A 24,118-nucleotide genomic window follows, 5' to 3' on the forward strand; every position below is an offset into this window, starting at 1 on the left:
TTTAGATTTAACATTTTCTTTGACAGATACATCAATTTCTTCCATTGTATCTTCCACACCATAGATTCTTTCTTCCATCTCTTTTAATCTATTGGTTATGCTTACCTCTGTAGTTCCTGTTTCTTCCCTAAGTTCTTTCTCTCCACAATTTCCTCCATTTGTGTTTTCTTCAATTTTTCCAATTCTATCTTCAGATCTTGAGCCATTTTGTTGATTTCCTTCATCTTTGTGACTATTTTCCTGGTTTCCCTTCAATTCCTTCATCTGTTTGTTTAAACAATGTTCTGTTTCTTTTATTTCTTTCAGTGATTTAAGTATTCCTCTCTAGAGACCACAGGTTGTTTGGCTGCAACTTCCTCCATTTCTTTACGGATGGCCATAATCTGTTTGACTTTATCTTCCTCTAGTTCTTTGTGCATTTTATTTGTTTCCTCTATTATTCTCTTCATAAGCATAGATGTAAGGTCATCTTCTTAAATTTCCTGTATTCTGGAGTGTCCAGGGCTGCTTGCCCCTGGATAGCTGGGTTCTGGAGATGCCATATTGCTCTGTCTTTTGTTTGAACATTTATGCTGGCCTCTACCCATTGGGATATCTTTGGTTTTGAGCGTTAGTTTCTGGTGCTTCCTGGAATCCTGTGGTGGAGAGAATCTCCTTGGCAGGAAGATGATTTTTCCCGAAGGAGGCCTCCTCAGCTTTTTGGGTATGGTCACTGAATGGCCGGTGTTTTTCAAGAATTGCCACAGCTCCCCTCAGGGGTACAGACCTGAGTGGTAACTGTGGTCTTTGTTAGTCAAGGGGGCTCTCTTCTCACCCAGAGAAGTCCTGGAGACAGCTGCCCTGCTTTAGTGAGCTGCTGCTGTAACCTGGATGCCCTGTGGTTTTGTTAGTTTAATTAGGGATACCTGGATGCTCCTTGGAGCAGTATCTGGGGGTTGATCTCTGGGATCCCAGGGTTCTGTAGGTTGAGGTTGGAGCTCTGTACCCCAATACCCAAGTGGCAGGTGAGCACCACTCTCATGCATGCAGCCGGAGGCTAAACTCTGGAGCTTATGGATAACCAGAAACTTTTCCAGAGCTAGATGTCCTGAGGTAGGGCCAGATGTTTCCCCCACCGTGGGGTTTTTCTCCCAACAGGGATACCCAGTCTGTTGTGTTTGGGATGGTGCGTAGAGCTTGCAGGTACTGGCAGGTGGTGGCTACAAGCTGGTGGTTGGGTAGGAACCTGAGAACTTTTCCCAAGAATTTTCCTTTGTGTGTGTGTGGGGGGGGGGATAGAGGGATGGTTGGCTAAGTGCTCTAAGCTGGGACCTGCTGTATCCCTCCCTGTGGGGTTTTCTCCCAACAGGGAAACCCAGTCTTTGGTGTCCTCGGGCCCACACTTCTGTCTGTGACAGAGAGTCTGGCGTGCAGCAGGTCTCTGGGCTGGCAGCCTGTGCCCGCCGGTCTGTGGTATCATTTCTAGGAATAGACCAAGTGACCTGAGGTCAGTCCCACTTGCTCCCTTCCCTGTGGTATTTTTTCGTGATTGGGACTCCCAGTCTCTGGTGTTTTGGTGCCCACAGTTCAGCCTGAAAAGGTGATCAGGACATGCAGGTGTATGGCTCTGGTCTGGCAATCAAGTGCCTGCATGACCCAGGGTCTCTTCCAGGTTCTGGCTGTGTGACCTGAGAGTAGACTTGACTGATTCCCACACTGTGGAGTTTCCTCTCACCTGGGAAACACGATCGCTGTTGTTTTAGGGCCCAAAGTTCAGTCTCTTGGTCGCTGTACCAACATTGCTTGCTGTCCTGCTCCTCAGACACAGTGTCCTCCCTGCACCGCCATCTTGGAGCCCCCTCCCCATCCTGTGTTTTCTTGGTTGTAGTTGATTTCGTTAGACTGGAGTTTTCCTTCTAGTATCTTCTCTAGGCCTGGGTTGCTGTATAGATATTTAAGTTTAGTTTTGTCATAGAATATTTTGTTTTCTCCATCTATATTGATTGAAAGCTTTGCTGGGTATAGTAGTCTGGGGTGGCATCTGTGGTCTCTCAGAGAGTCCTTATTACATCTGTCCAGGCCCTTCTATTTCATCGTTTCTGTTGAGAAATCTGGTGTGATTCTTATAGGTCTACCTTCATATGCTACTTGGTCTTTTTCTCTTGCTGCTTTTAATATTTTTTCTTTGTTCTGTAGATTTAGTGTTTTGATTATTACATGATGTGAGGAGTTTCTTTTCTGGTCTAGTCTATTTGTTTTTCTGTAGGCCTCTTTTATGTTAATGGACATCTCTTTTTTTAATTCTTTATTATTTACATTTTATTCACTTTGTTTCCCCCCTGTGGTTCCTTCCCTCCTCTCCTGTCCCAATCCCTCCCTTCCTCCCTCTTCTGCGTGCATGCCCCTCCCCAAGTCCACTGATAAGGGAGGTCTTCTTTTCTTTCCCTCTGATCCTAGTCAATTTGGTCTCTTCAGGAGTGGCTGCATTGTCTTCCTCTGTGGCCTGGTAAGGCTACTCCTGCCTCAGAGGAAGGTGATTAAAGAGCAAGCCAATCAGCTCATGTCAGAGACAGTCCCTGTTCCTATCACAATGGAACCCACTTGGATACTGAACTGCCATGGGCTACATCTGTGCAGGGGTCTTAGGTTATCTCCATGCATAGTCCTTGGTTGGAGTATCAGTCTCAGGAAAGACCCCTGTGCTCAGATTTTTTGGTTCTGTTGCTCTCCTTGTGGAATTCCTGTCCTCTCCAGATCTTACTTTTTCCCACTTCTTTCATAAGATTCCCTGTACTCTGCCCAAAGGTTGCCCATAAGTCTCAGCATCTGCACTGATAGTCTGCAGGGCAGAGCCTTTCAGAGGTCCTCTGTGTCAGGCTCCTGACTTATTCCCTCTTTTCTCCTTCTTCTGATGCCCATCCTCTTTGCCTTTCTGGATAGGAATTGAGCATTTTAGCAAGTTGGGAAAATTTTCTATGATTTTCTTGAAAATATTTTTTAGACCTTGGAGCCTGGAATCTTCTTTTTCATCTATTACTATTATTCTTAGATTTAGGCTTTTCATGGCATCCTTGATTTCTTGGATGTTTTGTGTTTGGAAATTTTCCAATTTTATTTATTCTTTGAGACATTTATCAATTTTTGAAATTGTATCTTCAGTTCCTGAGATTCTCTCTTCCATGTCTTGTATTCTGTCGGTGATGCTTACCTTCCTGATCTTTTCTCCAAGTTCTCCGGCTCCAGGGTTTTCTCTGTTTGTGTTTTCTTTATTGATTCTAATTCTGTTTTTATGTCTTGCAACATTTCCTCATGTATTTGAATGTGGATTCTTCTCTTTCCATGATGGCCTCTATTTTTTTTGTTGTTCACTTCCTCTCTATATGCCACTACTTGTGCCTCTACATTTGCCTCTATTTGTTTGTCTGTATTTGCCTGTATTTCTTTGAGAGCTTTGTTCGTTTCTTCTCTATATGCCTCTACTTGTGCCTCTATTTGGCTGTATTTCCCCGAATTTTGTTGAGAGCTTTGTTCATTTCCTCTTTATGTGCCTCTAATAACTGAATAAGCATAGATTTGAGATCATTTTCCTGTGTTTCCCATGAATCAAAAGGGTTGCTGAGGGAGCCAAGATGTCCTGATTTTTTTTAATTTTATTTTTATTTTTATTAATTAATGTTTATTCACTTTGTATCCCACCTGTAGCTCCCTTCCTCATCCCCTCCCAATCATACCTTCCCTCCCTCTTCTTTACTCATGCTCCTCCCCCAGTCCACTGATAGGGGAGGTCTTCTTTTCCTTCCTTCTGACCCTATCAGGACTCATCAGGAGTGGCTGCATTGTCATCTTCTGTGGCCTGGTAAGGCTGTTCCTCCCTCAGGGGGAGGTGATCAAAGAGCAGGCCAATCAATTCATGTCAGAAACAGTTCCTGTTCCCATTACTAGGGAACACACTTCGACACTGAACTGCAGTGTCCTAAATTTTGTTGGATGTGTCCTTATGCAGACCTCTAGTCATCTGCTTATCTGTAACCTTTGCTGTTTGTTCCTGGAGTCTATACTTCAGACTGGGTCTGTCTGTCTCCGGTGTCTGGAGTATTCTTCAGGAAGATGAGAAAGGTCCACCGGTTTGAGAGTGGATGTTGGTGTTTTAGCTGTAGCTAAGGGAGGAAGGTTGCAGGCACATGTGCACAAGCATGGGCGTGTGTGTAGAAGTGTACCTTGAAGGATAGGATGCTAGAGCATGTAGATGCCTGGAAGGGTGGAGCTTAAGCACAGGAGGGGGTGCTGGTGCTGTTTGAGGGTGCAATGCACATGTGCAGGTGCCCTGAATACCTCAGTGGCCTACAGGCCTATTGTACTTTCCTTCTGGTATTCAGATCTGTCTGGGCTCCAGGAACTGTTTTCCTCGACTCCACTGGGAGACCCACAGAACAGGGCTTTTGGTGGGAAATACTACTGAATCCTTTTTCAGGGGATGCCTAGTTTTACATTACATAACTGTACAGAACCATTACCTGTACTATGCTATTTAGTTTCCAAGGCATGCTCCAAGCTCCAACAGTGAAACAGCTGTGAGGCAGGTCTCAGTAACTTTGTCTCCCGTGTACCACAACTAAGGCTTTTTCTAGGTTAAAGTGCTTGCCCAAGGTTGCTGGTGTTGTAGTATTTAAGCTTAAAAGTTGTTACTTTTTCCAGATCTAGCTCTTACTCCTTGGGGGTAAACATAGCCCAGGTAGTACCCTGAGCAGATTCCTGATCTATGAAACAGAAATGGGGTACCGGGTAAGATATCCAGAGTGTGGACTCTGAAGCTCTGATGCCCAAGTTTAAGCACACATTCTGCCAACTTCCAACTCTGTGATCTCAGGCAAGTTATTTCATCTTTCTGGGCCTTTCTAAGTTTCTTTGTCTACAAAGCAGTGTCTTTGTGTGCAATAGTATACTTGCAAGATAGAATGGGATTGGTGATAGAGCCGATTTGATTAACACCACCCTGATATCTTTCTGCATTTGCCACATTAGGTAACTTGGCTAATTTTGACTCTAGTGTGCACATTTAGCTACAAGAATGGCCTAACTAGGCTCATTGTAGATACTGAGTGCATTAATACAAATGAAGCCAAGGTTGGCTTGTCTTTTTTTTTTTTTTTTTTTTTTTTACCAATATCATCTCAGTCCATCACTTGGCTTTCCTTTGACCTGTTCATGGGTCCCACGGAATCAGATCTGATGACTAAACTGATGACGCTGTGTGAGCCACAGGCCGTTGAGGATCCTCTTCCACTTTGGAGCTGAATAAACAGTAAGACAGTAGTCACCCTCGGCCTCAGCCCCCAGCCCTTACTCTATGGCTAGTGCATTTTGTAGTCTAATTGTTAAGTAACGCAACAGCTTAGTAACTAACACCACTTCCTAATGTTCTCTGAGTGTACACTGAACCACTCTCATCTTACTACCTAAGGCCCAAAATGGCTTCCAAGTCTGATGTTTTTGCTTGTTTGACTGATTGTTTGTTTTTTAAATGCCTACACAAGTTCAAAGTGTTTCAGATTTTGAAGCATTTCAGATTCCAGATTTTGGGGCCTGTGGATGCTCAATGGGTAAAAATCTATGCACATATCCTTAATTCAAAATAACTTTAAAAATTGAAATACGTCTAGTCCCAAGCATACCAATAAGAGATGCTCAACCCATATTGTAATTTTAGATTCTTTTTAGGATAAGAAATTTTTCCTGCATAGTTGTTTCTAAAACTTAATGTAAAAAACAAACCAAAACAAAACTTGAGAGAGACTTCTCTGAGAAGTAAATAAATAGTAATAAATGGGAAAAAAAGAACTTAATGAGCAGGAAGAAACTTAATGAGAGAAAAGATAAATGTCTCAGTCTAGCCTAGTCTAGAGTGAGGGCAAAAAAAGAAGAGCAACTGAGTGAAATGGAATATTCTCCAGCTTGGAGCTAAGGTTTTTCTGGCACAGTGGCAAAATGTTAATCTCACTCCTGCCAAACTGTGTTTCAATAAAGAATGATCACATGTGCCACACTTTTTGTTTGCTAGCTTTCTTTGTACTAATTAGCAATATACTATCTGTACCATGGCCTCCTCTAATAACATAATTCAGCCTCTATGTGTTTATTTCACGACTGACCTGCAGACTTTTCTTCATTTACACTGGGATTTGTTTGAATGCCTGCCGGCGTAGGCTGTCCAGAGATGGCACAGTTGCAGCCCTTTTGCTCACCAGTGTGTTCCTAGTGCCTCATATAGTGCCTGGCACATAGTACTTACCCAACAAATATTTATTGACTGGGAACAAACCCAAGAAGGAAAGAGCACTAGCCCTCCATGCAATGTTGGATTCCTGCTACCAGGTTCAGAATGGTGATGACCTGGCTTGAGGTCCCTAGCAGTATGAGAGAAAGAATCTCTTCTTCAGGCCCTCAGTTCCTCTTATAAAGAGGATAGACTTACCAATTTAACCATCTAAGTTGCTTTAAAGTACAAAAGACTTTTCAGTTAGGGCCTTCACACTAAGGGTCAAGCACAGAGATTAGCTGTTTAATCAATAAGGTCTATGTGGGAAAAATAGGGGATCGGGAAGGGAATCAGCAGAGGACTGTACGAGGTGGGCAGGTCAAGGAGAAAAAAAGGGGCAAAGGGACCATGAACATGGCAGACAGTCATTTCTAGAATATCACAATTTCACCGACAGGCCATAAGCAAGTATGAAATGGTCAGAAGGGTGTCTGGTTTGCCTAAGCAGGCAATGATGATGACACCAACACCTGTGGACTATCCACCAATACTGGGCTGAGCACTGTCCCTTTACGGACTGACTCCCTACTCTGACCAACTTTGAGGACACAAAGATGGAGATGAGCCCCCATTTTATAGGTAAAGAATCAGAGGAAAAAAGGCAGCAGATTTCTCTTATAACTTGTGATGGGCTCAAGTTATCGGTTATTATTTTTATGACTCAGCACAAAAATACCATGGCATTTCTCCATCTTTCTGTTTTCTGTAATATTGTATGTAAAAAGGCCCTAAAATGTTGTCAATCAGTGGGCATCACTGGATGGGAGATACAGCTGATTGGTGGAGCACATGCTTTGCATGTATGAAGCCCTGGATTCAGTCCTCAGCACCACAAAACAATATGCTATTCATTATTTACAGAATAATTAAAGGCATGCTGAGATATTATAACTTGGCTTTATTTGTAGGCACATATTACATGTTATTCATGGAGAACTACTGTCATAGGAAGTAATATTGTCCATGCCTTCTTAAGTACAAAACCGGTAATTGCTATATTGGGCAATCCTCTGTGGCAGGAATTAACGTATATGTTCTAAATGTATTGATAGAATAGCCAGAAGACAGATACTCATTATAGATGAAGAAACTAAGGCCCATTTTGTAGATGAGAAACCCAGTTATTTGCCTGAGGTTTAGGGGCAGCAAATAGCAGAGTGAAAATTGAAATTTAGATACTTATACTCCTTTAAGTGCTTTGCCTTACTTCATGTACAACCACAGAGATCTAGCTTTCCTGTGGTTAATGCTTCGTGGCACTCACAGGATCTAGAAAGTATTGAACACTCCTTTCTGAGAACCACACCAGCTGTTACATGATATTCCCATGTTGATTTGTGGCTTTGTTTTGTGTTATTTTCAGGGGCTTTCAAACATTTTACATTTTTTAATTTTAATTTTATTAATTATACTTTATTTACTTTGTATCCCAGCTGAACCCCCTTCCCCCATTCCCCTCCATTCCCACCCTTCCTCCCTCTTCTTCTACTATGCCCCTCCTCAAGTCCACTGATAGGGGAGGTCCTCCTCTCCTTCCTTCTGATCTTAGTCTATGAGGTCTCATCAGGAGTGGCTTCATTGCCTTCCTCTGTGGCCTGGTAAGGCTGCAACCCCCTCAGGGGGAGGTGATCAAAGAGCCAGCCCATGAGTTCATATCAGAGACAGTCCCTGTTCCTATTATTGGGGAACCCTCTTGGACACTGAGCTGCTGCCATGGGCTACATCTGTGCAGGGATTCTAGGTTATCTCCATGCATGGTCCTTGGTTGGAGTATCAGTCTCAGAAAAGACCCCTGTGCCCAGATTTTTTGGTTCTGTTGCTCTCCTTGTGGAGCTCCTGTCCCCTCCAGGTCTTTCTATCTCCCCCTTCTTTTATGTATATGTATGTGTGCCATATTAGAGAGAGTACTGCCTGCCAGTATCAAAAGAGGGTGTCAGATCCTCTGGAACTGGAGTTACTGGCAACTATGAGCTATGTGGGTGATGGTAACTGTGTTCAGGTTCTCTGTAAGTGAATCAAGTGCTCTTAACTGCTGGGACATCTCCCAAGCTCCTCCCTACGGGTATATGCTGGCCTTGAACTCAAAGCATTCCCCCTGCCTCAGTCTTCTGAGTGCTGGGATTACTGAAGTGTACCACCAGTCCTGCAATTACTCTATTTAAGCCCCTCAGTGCTGTAGCTTGCCCATGTCAAACAAATGCTGTACCATGCGCTAGATGCCCAGCTTTTCAAGCCCATACTTTCCAAAGAGAACCTGGAAGACAATGGAAACATTTCATTTCCTACTCATGCTATACTTCTATTTTATTGTAAAATGGTTCATCTGTTCCTGAGACTAACCTGTATGTGTGACAATTATGCTTGTTATTATCTCAGCTTACTGATTCATCACTGGAATTCGACTTTTAGCAATAACATATTTCTGTCATTCCACATACTGAGTACCAAAGCATGGCTTGGTAAGCAGGTATGAGGTCAGAGGGACTGTTATGAGAGTGGCCTTACTGCTGTGATGCTTACACGTTAACCGAGGCACACAGATGCCTTGCAGAGTAGCCTAGTGACTACTCAGAAATGAGAGGCCCATTTCACCTCACAGTTCATGCAGACTATGGGGTATGGCGCAGACGGATTTGTGTGATGAGTGACTCAAATTCATGCAGATGGCTCCCGTTTTCTCAAAGTACCTGGGGAATCAGTCATTTGCTGCATGGGGGAGAAAAGTTCCCCACCAGTTGGAACACCTCTACTTTGGAAAGATCATTTTAAAAAGAGCTGCGAAGCCACCCATGCTGCATCGGTGCTGGGGGTCATTTAGGAAAAGGAGGAGTCCAGACGGTTGTGGGTGGTAGGAATTTTATGGTCTGTTTGTGAGGCCCATTTTGCAATCTTCACAGGAGTCTATTTGGGCTGTCAATGAGAGCCATTGAACCTGACAAGTTGCTGTTTGCCAGGTCTCCTGGCAAAACACACTGACAAATCTCAGTGCTGGGTGGGTCAAAGAGGATAGTACTAAAAAAAGAAGAAAATGGATGGCCCCATTTTGGTGTGAGGCCAGAGCTTGACGCTACAGCCAAGTTCCCTGGTGATAGAGGAGTTTCCACTGCTGGAGGCTTCCCGTTCTGGCTTTCCCCACCCAACCTTACACCATCCAGTATTAAAAATAACTCCATTTCCGGTGTAGCCAGAAGTAGATTAGTTGCATGCCTTGTAAGCAAAAGGAGCAGGTAGTGTTGAGGCTTTAGAAGGGAATGTCCTTGAAGAGAGAGGAAGGAAAGTCAAGCAAAGACATGACCAGGCCCCAGCTGGGAGGTTTTCCTTGATGAGTGAGCTGAAGAAAATGGTACTGCTTTCTCCTGATTCCCACCACCTTTTGTGCCCCAACCAAACTCAGCATTGACTGCTGACTGTGCTAATTTGGGGTTGATGTTTGCTTTATTTTTGACTTGTTTCTTTATAGATTGGTATAAAGGGGAGGGGGGACCTGGCAGGTGCTGTTAGCTGTTGGGAAACTATACAATTATGAAGGCCAAGGACATTTGGAGGCAGATTCCCATACAATGTACACCAAGTAACTTGGAAACCGCGCGATGCTGGGACACTGAGGGGTCAATGATTTTTAAGCGAAGATGATTAATCTGATCGAGGGTCAGAGATCATGGATGGAAATTTATTGAGCAGCACTTTCTCATTTTTAACATCTCTTAGTCCTTTTTATCATTACTGTGGTCAAAATACCTGATGCAAAGCAATTGAAAGGAGGAAAGGGTTGCTTTGGCTTGTGGTTCAGAGGCTAGAGTCCATCACGGCGGGAAAGCTATGGTGGCAGGAGCAGCTCAGAGCTGTGGTGGTGGGGATGTCGCTCATTTCTGGAAAACCAGGAAGCTGAGAAAAGAATGTTAGTTCTCAGCTGGATTTCTCCTTCCCAGCGTTTTATTTAGTCTGACACCCCATTCAAGGGGATGAAGCCACCTACATCCAGAGTGGGCCTTTCCCTCTCAATTAATTCTCCCCAGAAAAGCTTTCAGACACACTGAAACCTGTGCCTCATGGATTCTCCAAGGTGTTCCTTAATCCAATTGGCAATTAAAATTACCACTCACAGCACCCAATCCAGACTGAAGTCCCATCCATCTCCTTCCTGATAACTCGTTACCACCATCACCACCTTCTAAGCTGTCACTGTCACGGTCACTTACCATCAATACCATAATTATATCCTCGTTGGTGTAGAGCAGGGCAAGCTATTGCCCAAAGTCCAAATCCTGAGAACTACCTATTTCTGTAACTGATGTCTTAGTGGAGCAGAGCCACATCCATTCATTTACAGGCTGTGGTGGTTGTGTGCTACAATGGCAGGTTGCGCCAAAAATCCCACAGCTCACAAAACTGGAAATATTTATTCCCTGGCCCTTTAAAGGAAAGGTGTATGGCCCCTGCTGCAGAAGGAATACTTAAATATATACTTACTTTAAATCTTCACACTTTTCTGAACTGAAGTTCCCTTGATATTTTAGATATCTACACCATATGTAGCCAAATGTGAGTCTCCATTTTCTTGATAATACTCCCGATTTGGGAATTTTGCTTTATTGAATTGTTTCTACCTGGAGAACAATGTTTGAGAATGGAGCACAGAAATCCCACACTGTACTTCCACTTCTGCTCTATTCTCTGCCAGTCCTTACCATGCAATAGGTAAAATGATCCTGTGGAAGTGAGGATCTGAATAGATTACCCGCTGTGCAAAAATCATTCAGCGACTCCATCACTCTGCAGAAAACAAAGCATCCCTCTTTATCTTAGCCACCAAGTCCCACCCTACATGGGAGCTGGGATTTTCCTGCCCCTTCATTGTCATCTTTTACAGTTTCTTCTCCCTCTGCCTGCCAGTGTCTTGCCCAATCCGGCCTCTATTTTCTTCCTAATATGAGTGGTACTCCCTTCCACCATAGTGCCTTCTACATACTGCTGCTGCTGGACACGTTTTCTCCTCTGCCTCTGTGTGGGGTTAATTCTATTCGCTTACCTTTCAAGCTTTCCATGGCTTCTTAGATCATAAACTATTGTCCTTATCAAGAGTTCTAGATGTTTTTCATTATAATCATTATCTTAGTTGCGTTTCTTGGTATTAGTTTTTTTCTTTTATTTTTTGTTTGTTTGTTTGTTTGTTTTTGGTTCCTTACTAGGGCCCCTGTCTTACCTTCTTCTCCAGTGGATCCCCAGTCTCTAGCACAGAGCTATGACTTTGTCTCCCAGCTACTCTGTAAACAGGAGCCTACCACAGTGGGCCTCTGAAAGACTCTACCCAGCAGGGTATCAAAGCAGATGCTGAGACTCATAGCCAAACTTTGGGCAGAGTGCAGGGAATCTTCTGAAAGAAGGGGGGGATAGAAAGACCTGGAGGGGACAGGAGCTCCACAAGAATAGCAAAAGAACCAAACAATCTGGACACAGGGGGTCTTTTCTGAGACTGATACTTCAACCAAGGACCATGCATGGAGATAACCTAAAACCGCTGCACAGATGTAGCCCATGGCAGCTCCAGTGTCCAAGTGTGTTCCCTAATAAGGGGAACAAGGACTGTCTCTGACATGAACTCAGTGGCCGGTTCTTTGCTCACCTCACCCTGAGGGGGGAGCAGGCCCCAGAGGAAGACAATGCAGCCAGTCCTGATGAGACCTGATAGGCTAGGTTCAGATGGAAGGGAAGGAAGACCTCCTCTATCATTGGAACTGGGGGAGGGGCATGGGAGGAGCTAAGGGAGGGAGGGTAGGATTGTGAGGGAATGAAGGAGGGGCTACAGCTGGGACACAAAGTGAATAAACTGTAATTAATATAAGGATTAAAATTAAAATAAAAAACAAACGTGGTTTCAACAAGGTATTGCACACATAACTGTTTTCTATGCTCTAAATCATTGTAAAACTGGAAGAGATTATCACTATTACAAACAAATGAGTCAAAAACTGTGGTGCACGTCTGTTATCATAGTGTTTGGGGGGGCTGAGACAGGAAGATTGTGGAATTGAGGCCAGCATGGACTACACAGTGAGTTCCAGGTCAATCTTGGATATATACAAGAGCATGCCTCTGAAAACCAAAATATAAACAAAACTCATGAAGGAAAATCATTCCCCTTTAAAAGAAAAGTTCAGTAGATAGTATCGGATGATAGACATAGGAGAGATGGTATTAGAAGATGTTTGAAACAATAGATCGTTCCTCTGATCATCCAGAACATGGTATGGTGATGTCCAGTCCTGGAGATGCATTCCTGAGAGTTTACCTCCTATTTTTATTACCTGATAGGAGCCATGAAAATACCTATCCACCTAATATTTTGTAGATTATTATAGAAATAAATGCAACTAGAGAAGTGGTTCTCAACCTGTGGGTCACAAACCATTTTGGCATTGAAGGACCCTTTCCTAGGGTCACTATCAGATACACTGCATATCAGATACTTACATTACTATTCATAAAATTAGCAAAATTTACAGTCATGAAGTAGCAGCAAAAACAATTTTATGGTCGGGGGTCACCACAACACGAGGAACCGTATTAAAGGGTTGAAGCCTTAGGAAGGCTGAGAACCACTGTCCTAGAGCAGATGATAACTCTCTCAGGGAATTCTGAGGGAGAAAAAGATCCCGTTCATAGTATCATCAAAAGAAAAAAATAAATATTTATCCAGGCCTGGGCATCTCACTTGACCTTTCTAAACATTAATGTCATAACCACAAACAAAGAATAAATTCCAAGACACCAGGGGAAAGCAAGCTTTCAAAAATTATGAGAAAACATCATTCACGGGTGGAGGGACGAACCAAGTTGGAGTGGAAATAAACCACAGACTGCAAATATGGTAAAGGGAAGAAAAGCATTTGAAGAAATGACCTTTTTTTTTTTTTTTTTTTTGGTTTCTGAGTTGTACTGAGTGGTTTGATGCCATTAGCAAGATGATCCTATTGATTTTCTTTTATTGCTTTAGTAAACAAATAGAAATCTAAGCATTTTACCACTCACTGTGTGTTTCCTATAGTTATAAATATATTTTCTGCTCTCTTTGCCTGGGCTGCCACATGAGGAAAGGGGCAGTCTTAGTTCCTTAACCCTTGGCTGTCTGACTTGCACCTGCACTTTCTTATATTTCTCCTCCCATGACTAGGAGTAATGGGTAGAAGAAAGGCCTTCAACAGTTTGCAGTGACCACAATTCTTCTAGGGAGGTTATCACCAGACAGTGCCCCGAGGTGACCTGCTGCCTGCCAGCTTCCACACTATAGCCAGCTGGCCCCAAAGACATCTCACTTCACTCCACGCTGACGACCCTTATACCACGCAATGTCTGCAGCATCCCAGAGATTAGTATCTGTTTTCCTATTGCTATTATCAATACCTGAGGCTTTGTACTTGACCCTTGGCTGCAACCTCTTATAACAGACAGAATCACAGTCACAAGGAGATGTGTGAGGTGGAGACATTACAGACAAAGAAACTGGGATTATTCTTTTATAATGACTTCCTCATCAGAACTAACTCATGGGTCCATCAAGAACTACTTTGAATCCCCTCTGAGGACTTAAGGCTCCCTACTAGGCTCCAAAGTTTAAAGGTCCCATCATCTTTTATCATTATTAAATGGGGTACTAAGCTTCCAAGACATCATTGCTGGAGGGACATGTGTTAACCATAGACAAATGAGCACTGAGGAAATGTTTTCAAAGTAAATGAGAGTAGCTTTGAACTAGAGGTAACTAAGGCCACTATCTTAAATGCAATGGCCCCTTTTTCCTGTAGTGCTTAAAGAAAGCAAAAAAAGAAGGTAAGAAAAAGAAAAGGAAGGTGGTGAGATAAAGGGTGAGTGGAGAGGAAAGGAAAGAATGAAGTAGAAGGAAAATAAAGAAGAGGTATAAGTTAGGATTTTATATACAACAAAGCCTTCCTGTACTGGTTACATTTCTCATTCTTGTTGCCAAATAGCAAGAAGCAACTCAAGGGAGGAAGAACTAATTTGGGCTCACAGTTTGAGGTGACACAGCATGTCATGGTGGGGAAAGAATGGCAATAGGTGGCTCTGTGGTAGTGAGTATGTGTAAGCACTACTTTTTAGACTGGTTGATTTTGGTTTCTTATGCCTCTTCCTTCCTTCTCCACTCCAACCCCTTCCAATGCCCCAATATTGGGTAGGAGAGAAAGATTCTGTGGGGAGAGGGAGCTTAGTTCTCTTAGGCTACTTCCTACTGGTTAGGGTCATTGGGTTCCTTAGGGTATGTCCAATCCTCATTTCAGGATATCTCCCAACTTCTCATCATACTGCATCAACAGCAACCAGGATCAGCAGATGGGGAGTATCAGCAGCCTTCTTCCTTCTCTGAAACCGCCCCCCCCATCCCCAACACTCTCCAGGCTCTGGCATTTATTCCCTCTCTAAGAGCCCTCAGAATTAAACTGTGTGCAGATGGCAGAGAGCCCCTCTCAGAGCCTGCAGGAAGCAAATTATTTGTTGCTGTGGACCACCTGAATCAGTCCCATATCCTACACCTGGGATCAAAACAGAAACATGTTTACATCCACAACATTTTCCCCTTTCTCCTTTAAAATATGAATGAGACTTGCTGTTGCTTTAAAAAAAAAAATGATCAATAGTTGTTAACTTTTGGCTGTTCTTATCTGGAAAGGCTCGTACTTTTTGCTATTGAGCCTCAAGCTAGGACTCCAAAACTTTCCTAAAGTCAAGAAATTACCTCATATGTCTCTCTTGGACATGTATTCACTAGTCAAGTGACCCTTTTCATCACACCGTCTACAAATGGCTGTTCTTACTGAGAACCCAGTGCTACCAAAAATGGCTCATGTGCTTCTCTGGCAGAAGGCATCGTATTTCCCAGAGCTAATGCACTGGCCATTTTGAGCACTGAGGCTTTTAGCAGCTTGGTCACAATTTCTTTTCAAGTGACCAAATTTACCAAAATTGAAGCACCGATCATTTTTTGACAGCTAAGGCTTTTGCTGGCTACTGGGAAAGCTAATTAATGGCGGTAAATCTCTTAACCCGAGGCTGCTGCTCTGGCAGCTCTGTTTGCTCAAGATTAACCTTTTTTTTTTTTTTTTTTTTTCTTGAAACAAGCTGTTTCTCTTTAACCCTTTTGCCCTGTACGGCTTTCTGCTCCTGCTGGCCCCTTGCCTCACGCGGGGGCTGTGGGGACTTGACACTTGTAAGTGCTCCAAGCAGGGCTGAGTGGCGATTGTGGTAAACCCTGACTCTTAGTGACCAGGTGTTCTCCTTTTCCCAGTGGCGCTTTTTGCTGTCCAAGCATTCCAGCCTCTCTTCGAAAACTGTCTGGTTGCACCGCCCGCTCTGCAATCCTTTCTAAAACGACTGAAACTTCTCATATCTTTATTTCATCCATTTTTTTTTGTTTCTCAAACCCCTGTAGAGCCACTCAAAACTTTTCCAGTTGTTCAACCACTCTCTCATCCTTCTTTATAATGTAATGCAGGAAGATGAAGGAAGAAGCAGAACCAGACAGTCCCCTCTGGGAGTAAAGTGGGAGAGAAACCGGTGTTGGCAGCCACAGTAAACCTTTTGTTGATATCCTGAAACAGTATATTCTTTTTTTTTTTCATACCCTGCTGTCTCCTCGCTGTTACTAGAAACCACATTTTCCATTATTCTAAGCCCTATGTCTGGGTATCACTTGTAGGTGCTAGCTTTTCAAACACTACTTTGTTTGGGGGTTCCTTAAAACTTTATACCTCCCTTCCAACCTTCCAACCCCAGGTTACTTCTTCCTGCTGGGTAGGGTGGTAGGATTCTTTCGGGCAATACCAATGTCCATTGTCAGGATATCAGAAGTCCAGGTAACCAGCAAGCCAGCATGCCAGCAAGTGAAGCAAGCAGTCCTCCTCTGCCCCCTCCAAGCCACTACACGTTCTTTCTCTGGGCTATCACATTTATACTTCTCAAAGTCCTCAGAATTCAATTAATTCCAGCTTGCAAAGACCACACCCCTGCCCTAAGCACTAATCAGCTGTGAACAAGCCAAAATCCCACATTTGGGATTCTAACAAAAAATATGTTTACCTAACATAAACCAAAACATCCACAACAGGTATGTGCAGCAGAAATGTCTCAGCTTCTCACATCTAGGCAGAGCAGGAAGTAAAGAGACTGGATCAGAAGTAGGCTTGGGATATAACACTCAGAGTCTTGTCCTCCTTTTTCCATAGCTCATTTACTCCAGGTAATCCGCTAGAAGTTCCACAACTTCCCAAAATAAAGCCACCAGCTGTGAATCAAGTAGAAAACTTTTCAGTGAGTGTGTGTTTCATATTCACACCATAATAAGTTCATGCTTGACAGCTTCCAGCAACAGCCATTATCAGTTTAGCTTTGGAGCACACACTCTTGGCTGAGGTCAGCAGGGCAGTCCTGTTGGTCACAGTTGGGACCACTCATGCATCTGCAGTCAACTGAAAGTTAGCTCCATGACTATTCCTGGGGGTTAACTGGCTGTTGGAGCACTGGAGTGACCCAGCATGTGGCTTTCATCATCTGGCAGGCTAGCTTAGGCTTGTTTCCATGCTTCTGTTTGCATCCCACTTGAATGGACCCATGGGACAAAGCAAGGACAAGGTCAACACATGCTAAAGGAATGGACAGATAGACTCCACCTTTTTGACAGGAGTCACATTGTAAATGGACAGGCATACTGGGATGTGAGGTACTGATGTTTTGCTGTCTATCAAAGTAGGGATAGCTACCCATTTCTTTTGCTAGCAAATTCAGCAAATGCATGGCAATCCTGAAGTTGACTTTGAAGTTTCTCACGTTAAATTCTTTTAAAAGGGCAGTGTTGCCAATGTTCTACCTTCTCCAGTTTTATCTGCCAAATTAGGGCCAGATGATAACATAACTTCTTACTCATTCCCAGTGGGAACAATAAAACTTTCTGAGTAATTGTTTCCTCATCTTCTAACCCCTAGGATTGAATGAAGCACAGTCAAGAGCTTAGTGCATATCACATGGCAAATATATTTGGAAATAAAAATTTCAACAAACTAGTCTTCATTTCTAACTTGTGTCAAAACAGAAAAAGATATGCTTAAATGAAGGAAGCATTTATATGTGTGGTTTTTCTTAGTTATTTGATGGGTCCATTCTATGTGTCCAGTTGTGTCTTCCTTCCTCATCTGTGCATTGTTCAGTCATGTTTTCTCTCATTACTAAAAACAAAGCATCAAAATACAGCTTAAAAATGTAAGGATGTGCTCATCATTTCAGAGTGGAAAAAGAAGTTTGCAGTTAATTAGAAGGTGCCAGTAATAACAATCAGGGATGATCATAGGTACTTATTTATATTCAGTTTTCCTGGTGAGATGCTTTCATGTAAATTAAAGAAAGTTTGAAGCTAATTTTGAATGGGTGCAGCTGAATGTGAGACTTGTATTTTAGAAATCAGTGTAAGTCTCCTGTGTGTGAAATTGTAAGGTTATGTTTTTGTAAAATGGCAAAATGGTGAAACATTGCAGATGCGTTTACCTATAAGGTGACAATTGTTTATGCACTAAAGAGAATCATGACCTGTTTTGAAATCATATTGATTTTATCATTATTCAGTGCTACCATGTTGTGGAAGGCAATAATTGCCTCATCCAGGACATTAGGACTAGAGGTCAGGGAGTCATTTGGAGGTAAGCACCTTACCTAGTAACTTTTACTTTCTTTTTCTCTCCTTCTCCCCCTCCCTTGAGGCAGGGTCTTGTGTAGAACAGGCTGACCTCAAACTAGTTAATATAGCTGAAGATGGCCTTTAATTCTTGGTTTCACCTCTTGAAGAGTAAGATTACAAGTATGCACCATCAGGCTCTCTTTTATGCTGTGGTGCTGGGGAGAAAAGCCAGGGCTTCTTTTTTTAATATTTTTTTTATCTTTAAATAATTTTTATACATTCACTTGTATCCTGGCTGTAGCCCTCTCCCTCTTTCCCTCCTAATCCTCCCCTCCTTCCCTCATCTCCTCCCTGCCCCCTCTGAGAGGGGAGATCCTCCCCTCCTTCTATCTGGCCCTAGCTTATCAGATATCTTCAGGACTGGCTGCAATGTCCTTATCTGTGGCCTAGTAAAGCTGTTCCTCCCTCAGGGGGAGGGGAGGAAGTCAAAGAGCCAGTCATTGAGTTCATGTCAGAAACGATTCCTGTCCCCCTTACTAGGGAACCCACTTGGATACTGAGCTACCATGGGCTATGTCTGAGCAGGGGTTCTAGGTTATATCCATGCATGGTCCTTGGTTGGAAAAACAGTCTCAGAGAAGACCCCTGGGCAGAGATATATTTAGACCTTGTTGGGCTCCTGTCCCCTCTAGGTCATACTAACTCCTCTTTCCTTTATATGATTCAACCCAGGGCTTCTTGAGTACTGGACAAGTTCTTTACTAACTGAACTACATACCCAGCCTCTCCTCTCCTCCCCTTCTTTATCCTCTCGCCTCCCCTTCCTTCCCATTTCCTTTTGTACTTTCCTCTCCTGTTCTTTTTCTAGTGATGACCATGATACCAGGGACTCTGCATGCCAAATAAGAGCTCTATCACTGAGTTGCACCCTCAGCTTTCATCATGTGGTTTTTATGCCTCTTCTTTAGCTATCGCAGAGGTAGCCAGCCATATTCCACTCATTAAAATACACTTGGCCAGTTAAAAGCTAGGGAAGGAAAGAGAACTAAAAGAGAGAAAATATAGGAAAAAGAAAGATGGAAGGGGGAAAAGAGGAAGCAGGGGAGAAAAGAATTCTATCAGTGATGCAGAAAAATGCCATGGTGGCAGCAGTTTCAAGAGATCTACTAGCCACTTCCAGTCTGGGCCATTCCATCTCAGATCAGACGCTTTCCCCACTGGCTAAGAGGTCATATTAAAGATGGCTAAGAAGATAATTCCATCAGGTTCCCCAGTATCTTCTACCATCTAAATATTACATCCTCCTTTCCTTTCTACGTGCTTTGGCTTTGTGTTTCAGCTTGAGCTATTTCCTTTCTTTGGAATGTTCTCTTCTGCGTTCTCACATGAAGAGAGCTGTACATTCTTTGGAAGGTACTCAGATCATTACCTTTCAGAGGTAATTTCCCTGGATCCATTTCCCTAACTCTGGATTAGGGAACCATTCATCAGTGTTCTGATTGCTGCCTGCAGCTAGTTCATATGGCACCTACAGAAATCATAGTATTCTGGACCCAGGTACTACTGGTTCCACTAGCCATGGGGCCTTGGATATGATACAACTTGCTTGAAGCATCCATGTAGGCATTTGCTGTATATTTATTGAATGGATTATATTTCGAAATTTCAAAAGCCAACTCACATTTAATCCTTTTTGAATAGGTTGTATCCCCAGAACCAAACAAGCCAATCTGTGGAGGCAGGGTCTTGTATAGAAGAGTTGGAATATAAACAGGACAATGACAAGGTTCTAATCGAGAACCCATTGTGTGTGTTTGTTCCTCCGTGACAGTATTGACCAACTGAAAGCAGGGTCTGGTCCTGGACATGTCCACTCGGCCCCAACTTCCCCATCATCACCACTTAAGTTATTTATTTCCCTTACCTGTATGGTAAAAGTTCTCTTCGCTTACTTCTGGCCTCATTCCTGATTGCCAGGACCCTCTGGTCCTTTCTCCCACGCTGTTAGTGTCTTTGTCAGGAATGGTGAACAAACCTCCAGTCATCAGTCTGGGTCACTAGTTAATCATTACAGTCTAGGAAGTACAGGCCTTTCAGAAAGCTGCATGGCACAGTTTTCTTTTGGTCTTTGACCATAGTCACATTGCTTCAGAGGACAGTGTCACCTGTGCCCGTTACCCACTGGGTTACCAAGCACCCTCAATATGCATGGCCCAAGAACCAGCTACCCAGCGTGTGACTTCTGAGTTTTGGAGAAAGACTCCCAGAAAGCTTTCTTCTGCTCTGGAACAGGGTCCTAAATACACGCAAGGAGAGATTCCTTCCAACTCAAACCATTTGTAGGGACTGCTTTCCTTTTTTTTTTTTTTTTTTTTTCTTGTTACACTAGCTTTAGCCTGGGTTTTAGCCAGCTTGATAAATAGAGGAAGTTGGCTGCATTCCCAGCCTCCTGATGTCATGGTTTGGGGTATTCTGCAACTGTGGGAGGTTTCAGTTAATCCTAGTAATTGGTGAGTTAGCTGTTCTCTGAGAAACTTTTCTATGCTGTGCCATGTCTTACATAAGTTGATAGGGCTTCTTTTGTGACTTGCCCTTTCCTTTTAATGATGTAAGAGCCCAAAACATTGGCAGCCACTATGTTTTGTTACTAAAGGGCTGGTATGGATGGGATTATTTTTTTTCTGTTCAGTTGCTCTGGGAGTTGAGGGATTATGAGGGTGTAGTGTCCATCAAGGTAAGTTGGGATCTACAGGCAGGAGGATATGTTGTTTCTTCATTAAATTTAGGCCTCAGTGTCCATTAGGCAATATTCACAGCATTTCTTTTGCTATCGTTTTTGGTGATTTGCTCAAGTGAATTCCTACTTTCCTGGAGAGACACTGGTTTCTTGTCTCTGAGATCAGAAGCTTTTGTGCCCCAAAAGTTGAAATTGAAAAGAAAGGAAGTTGAAATTGAGAAGAAAAAAGTGATAGCATTCCCTCTCATTTATCTCACCCTAGAGCTTCCTTTAGGAGCTCTGTTCATTCCTCACTCTTTTGCTCTTCTTCACTCAAATAGTCTTACTTACATACATAATACACAAACACATTGATGTGTTTTATAGAATTGAAGTTGGTTTCACCCTCCATGTAAGAGTCCTGTCTGTGAAGGATTAATAGCTTTTCTTGATTCTTTTATATGAGCCTATACAGGTCATTACACAAACATACACATATACAGCTTGGATTGTTTCTTAACATGGCTCTCTCTATATATATTTATATGTGTGTGTGTGTGTGTGTGTGTATGTGTGTGTGTGTGTGTTAATGTATCAAGACCTTGTTTTTCTCACTTGACTTATATGCACTAGTTGTTGGCCTTCCTACTCTGATAGGAAAGTGTCGTGGGACTCGGGAACCTGGAAACCACACAGCTCTGAGGTGGGACAGTGTCCCAATAGAAGGGACACTGAGACACAGGAGGCCAGGAAACAAAGAGGAGGGACAGTGTCCAGTGGAAGGGCATATTGATACATGGAAGCCCAAGAGCCACACAGCTCTGAGAGGAGGCCTCCTCAGCAGAGGTGTTGCAGCTCCCACGGGAAGGTATCCCCAGATGAGCTGAGGAGCTCGGGCGCCCCAGCCCTGCTCCATTCTTCCCTTCTTCTTTTGGTTGCTTCTTGGCTCCTTCCAATGACTCACACCAGGCAGCGAAGCTCATAGAAGAGATTTATAGGAGGGTCCAGGGAGTAGAGGGATGAACGCAACAGTGGCTGTCTCTGCTCCAGGGAGAGCAGCAGAGAACTGAGCAGACACAGCCTTTATAGAGCATTTCTTATGGGCTGGAGCGTTCTAGGGCAGAGATTCCCAGCGTGAGGATTGGTGGGATTTCAAGTACTGAGTTTGGGGGAGGGGGGAATTTTAGGGATTGGCAGGTTTCCTGCTCTGGGATTGGTGGCTTTTTGTTGAGACTTTTCACCTAAAATTAACATAATCTGGAATCTTTTGAGGGTCTGGAGTGGGCCTTTGTGACAGTTATGGAAGCTGGAAACGTCATTATGGCAGTCAGAGAGGTATGGGGGAGGGGCCACAGACTTGAACCCTGAGCTAAACAAAACAACTAACTTTCCTTAACTAACTGTGAACTTATACTGAGGGGCCAGATTCCTGGTCCTCCTCCCTGGCTGGCAGTGTCAGACCATGTAAAGCTCCCTGCCTCAGAGGAATGTTTTACCTCGTTACCACAGCGATGGCACGCAGTAGCTCCAGTTGGGTACTGGTCCCTCTCCCTGAGTTCCCTGTCAGCAGCAGCCATAACTGAGGCCTCAGGTGCTGCTGCTTTCTCTGTGGCTTCAGCTTCTCTGTTTCTCCAGGGGTCTAGTATCGGGTCCCAGGGCTGCAGAGATTCAGCCTCAGCTGCTCAGGAGTCCTGAGGTGTTGCTGTCTGGAGGTGTGAAGAGGCCAGCAGCACAGTCTGATGGTCCAAGCACCCCTTTCAGGGACCACAGAGGGTGGCACCCAGAGGAAATGAAGAACTGAAGAAGGGGTGTCCTGGGAAAGGTGTAGGGAGATCCCAGAAGCAAAACTTGAAGCACCTTCCTGACTGCTGGAGCTCCTCAGCAGGGGCCCAGATACTTTCCTGCAAAGTATACAAAGTTTACAAAGGGAGACCCCAGCAGAGAAACCTCTTGAGTCAGTGTGAATAGCCAACCCTGGAAGTCTCTATAATGTTGGGACATCTAAATCAACAGCACTTTTAGCCACTGAATCATCTTGGATAATGTAGGTGTGCCATCATTTAAAAGTTCTTCTCCTGGGATAGTGAGAAGTCTTCCCTCACCTCACATAAGGCTGTGATAACATTGTTTCTCTTGACGTTTTTGTGGATGTCAAATAGATTTGAATTTAATATCTCTGCACATTTTTAACGTTTTAAGATAATATCTTGAAAGTAAATTATATGCATCTATATAAATGCATAGATATTTTTATACAACCTGCTTAGGTCATCCAGTGTTGCTTGTATGTGTATGATTTCAGCACTGACTACTTAGAATTAGATAAGAAGTTAGGCGGCTCATCCCTGGGAAAGACTAATTCACCCTCTCTCAACAGTCCTTAGTTGCCTGTAGTTCTTTACTGACGTATAAGGAAGGAGTTTGAGAGAGGAAAGGGAAAGGGGGAAACAATGTAATTTCAAAAAATAAAAAAGTAAAATAAAATCTAAAAAAAATAAAGTATATACAATTGAAAAATCAAAACCTCCAAGTTTTAATTCCCAGCAGTGTTGCAAGTTTTTATTTTATCTCGTGCTCTCCCGCTTTGCGAGTTGTTAGCAAGTTTTTTTCTTCTACTGGGAAAAACAAATGTCATTGTTGTTTGCCCTACTTTTCTACCTAAAAATGTTCCAAAGGAGCAAACGGAGCCTCATGTTGTTCATTAATCAGCTGTATTACCAGGAATAATTAAGTGTGCTTCATTGTGGTTGTCAATAAGGTTTTTGAAGGCACAGTGTGTTTGATTTGTGAAATGGCATCAAAATATTTGAAATTTCTATGTAGAAAATAATTTATACAAATGTTCAAAAATGATTTCTATTCTCAACTCACAATTAATTTGTTTCCATTTGATTATGCTAATGTTTTGGTAGCAGTCAGACATCCATTCCATAGTAAGCAGTGAAACATGTTTTGTACTTTATTCACCCTAGGACAGAACATGTTTGGCCTTCATTTCTTTCTTGCCTTCTTTAAACATTGCTTAATGGAGGTTTTGACATGTTGAGTTTCAGTTTATTAAGATGTGCATGTTTCTTCTTAAAGAACCTACTATGATCAATAGACTCTCACTGTGGTTACTTACTTTTTCGAATTCATATCCTGGATTTCTCCTTCTGTCTTAGCAGTGAGTTGACAAAAGGTCAGTTGACTCCAAGATGACATGATGGATTGTTTCTTCATTGAATACTTTGATTTTGAAAATTGTGATGTTTCTATTTCCCATGAGATGATACCATTAATGCAAAGTGACTGCCATCTTTGAGCTAATAGCTGTACCTAAATAAAACATGATGGAATATTCTAAAAGATACAAATCCGGGAGTCAGAAATGCTCTTGGCTTTTAATAGCTACACTGCTTCTTTCCTTCAGTGTGTTTCTGGTCTTCGA

At 43.0% G+C, this 24,118-nt stretch overlaps 1 long non-coding RNA gene across 1 annotated transcript; it reads right to left on the minus strand.

The window, feature by feature from the left end:
- Nucleotides 1–9,944: 9,944 nt before the first annotated feature.
- Nucleotides 9,945–19,962, minus strand: LOC129683139 (uncharacterized). Its single transcript, XR_008721112.1, has 2 exons — nucleotides 19,897–19,962; nucleotides 9,945–10,180 (listed from the first exon to the last, which is right to left on the minus strand). It is a non-coding gene; the product is annotated as an uncharacterized LOC129683139 (long non-coding RNA).
- Nucleotides 19,963–24,118: the final 4,156 nt, after the last annotated feature.

The sequence above is a fragment of the Psammomys obesus genome, unplaced genomic scaffold (assembly GCF_907164565.1).
Source record: "Psammomys obesus unplaced genomic scaffold, mPsaObe1.curated_primary_1811, whole genome shotgun sequence".
Taxonomy (NCBI): domain Eukaryota; kingdom Metazoa; phylum Chordata; class Mammalia; order Rodentia; family Muridae; genus Psammomys; species Psammomys obesus.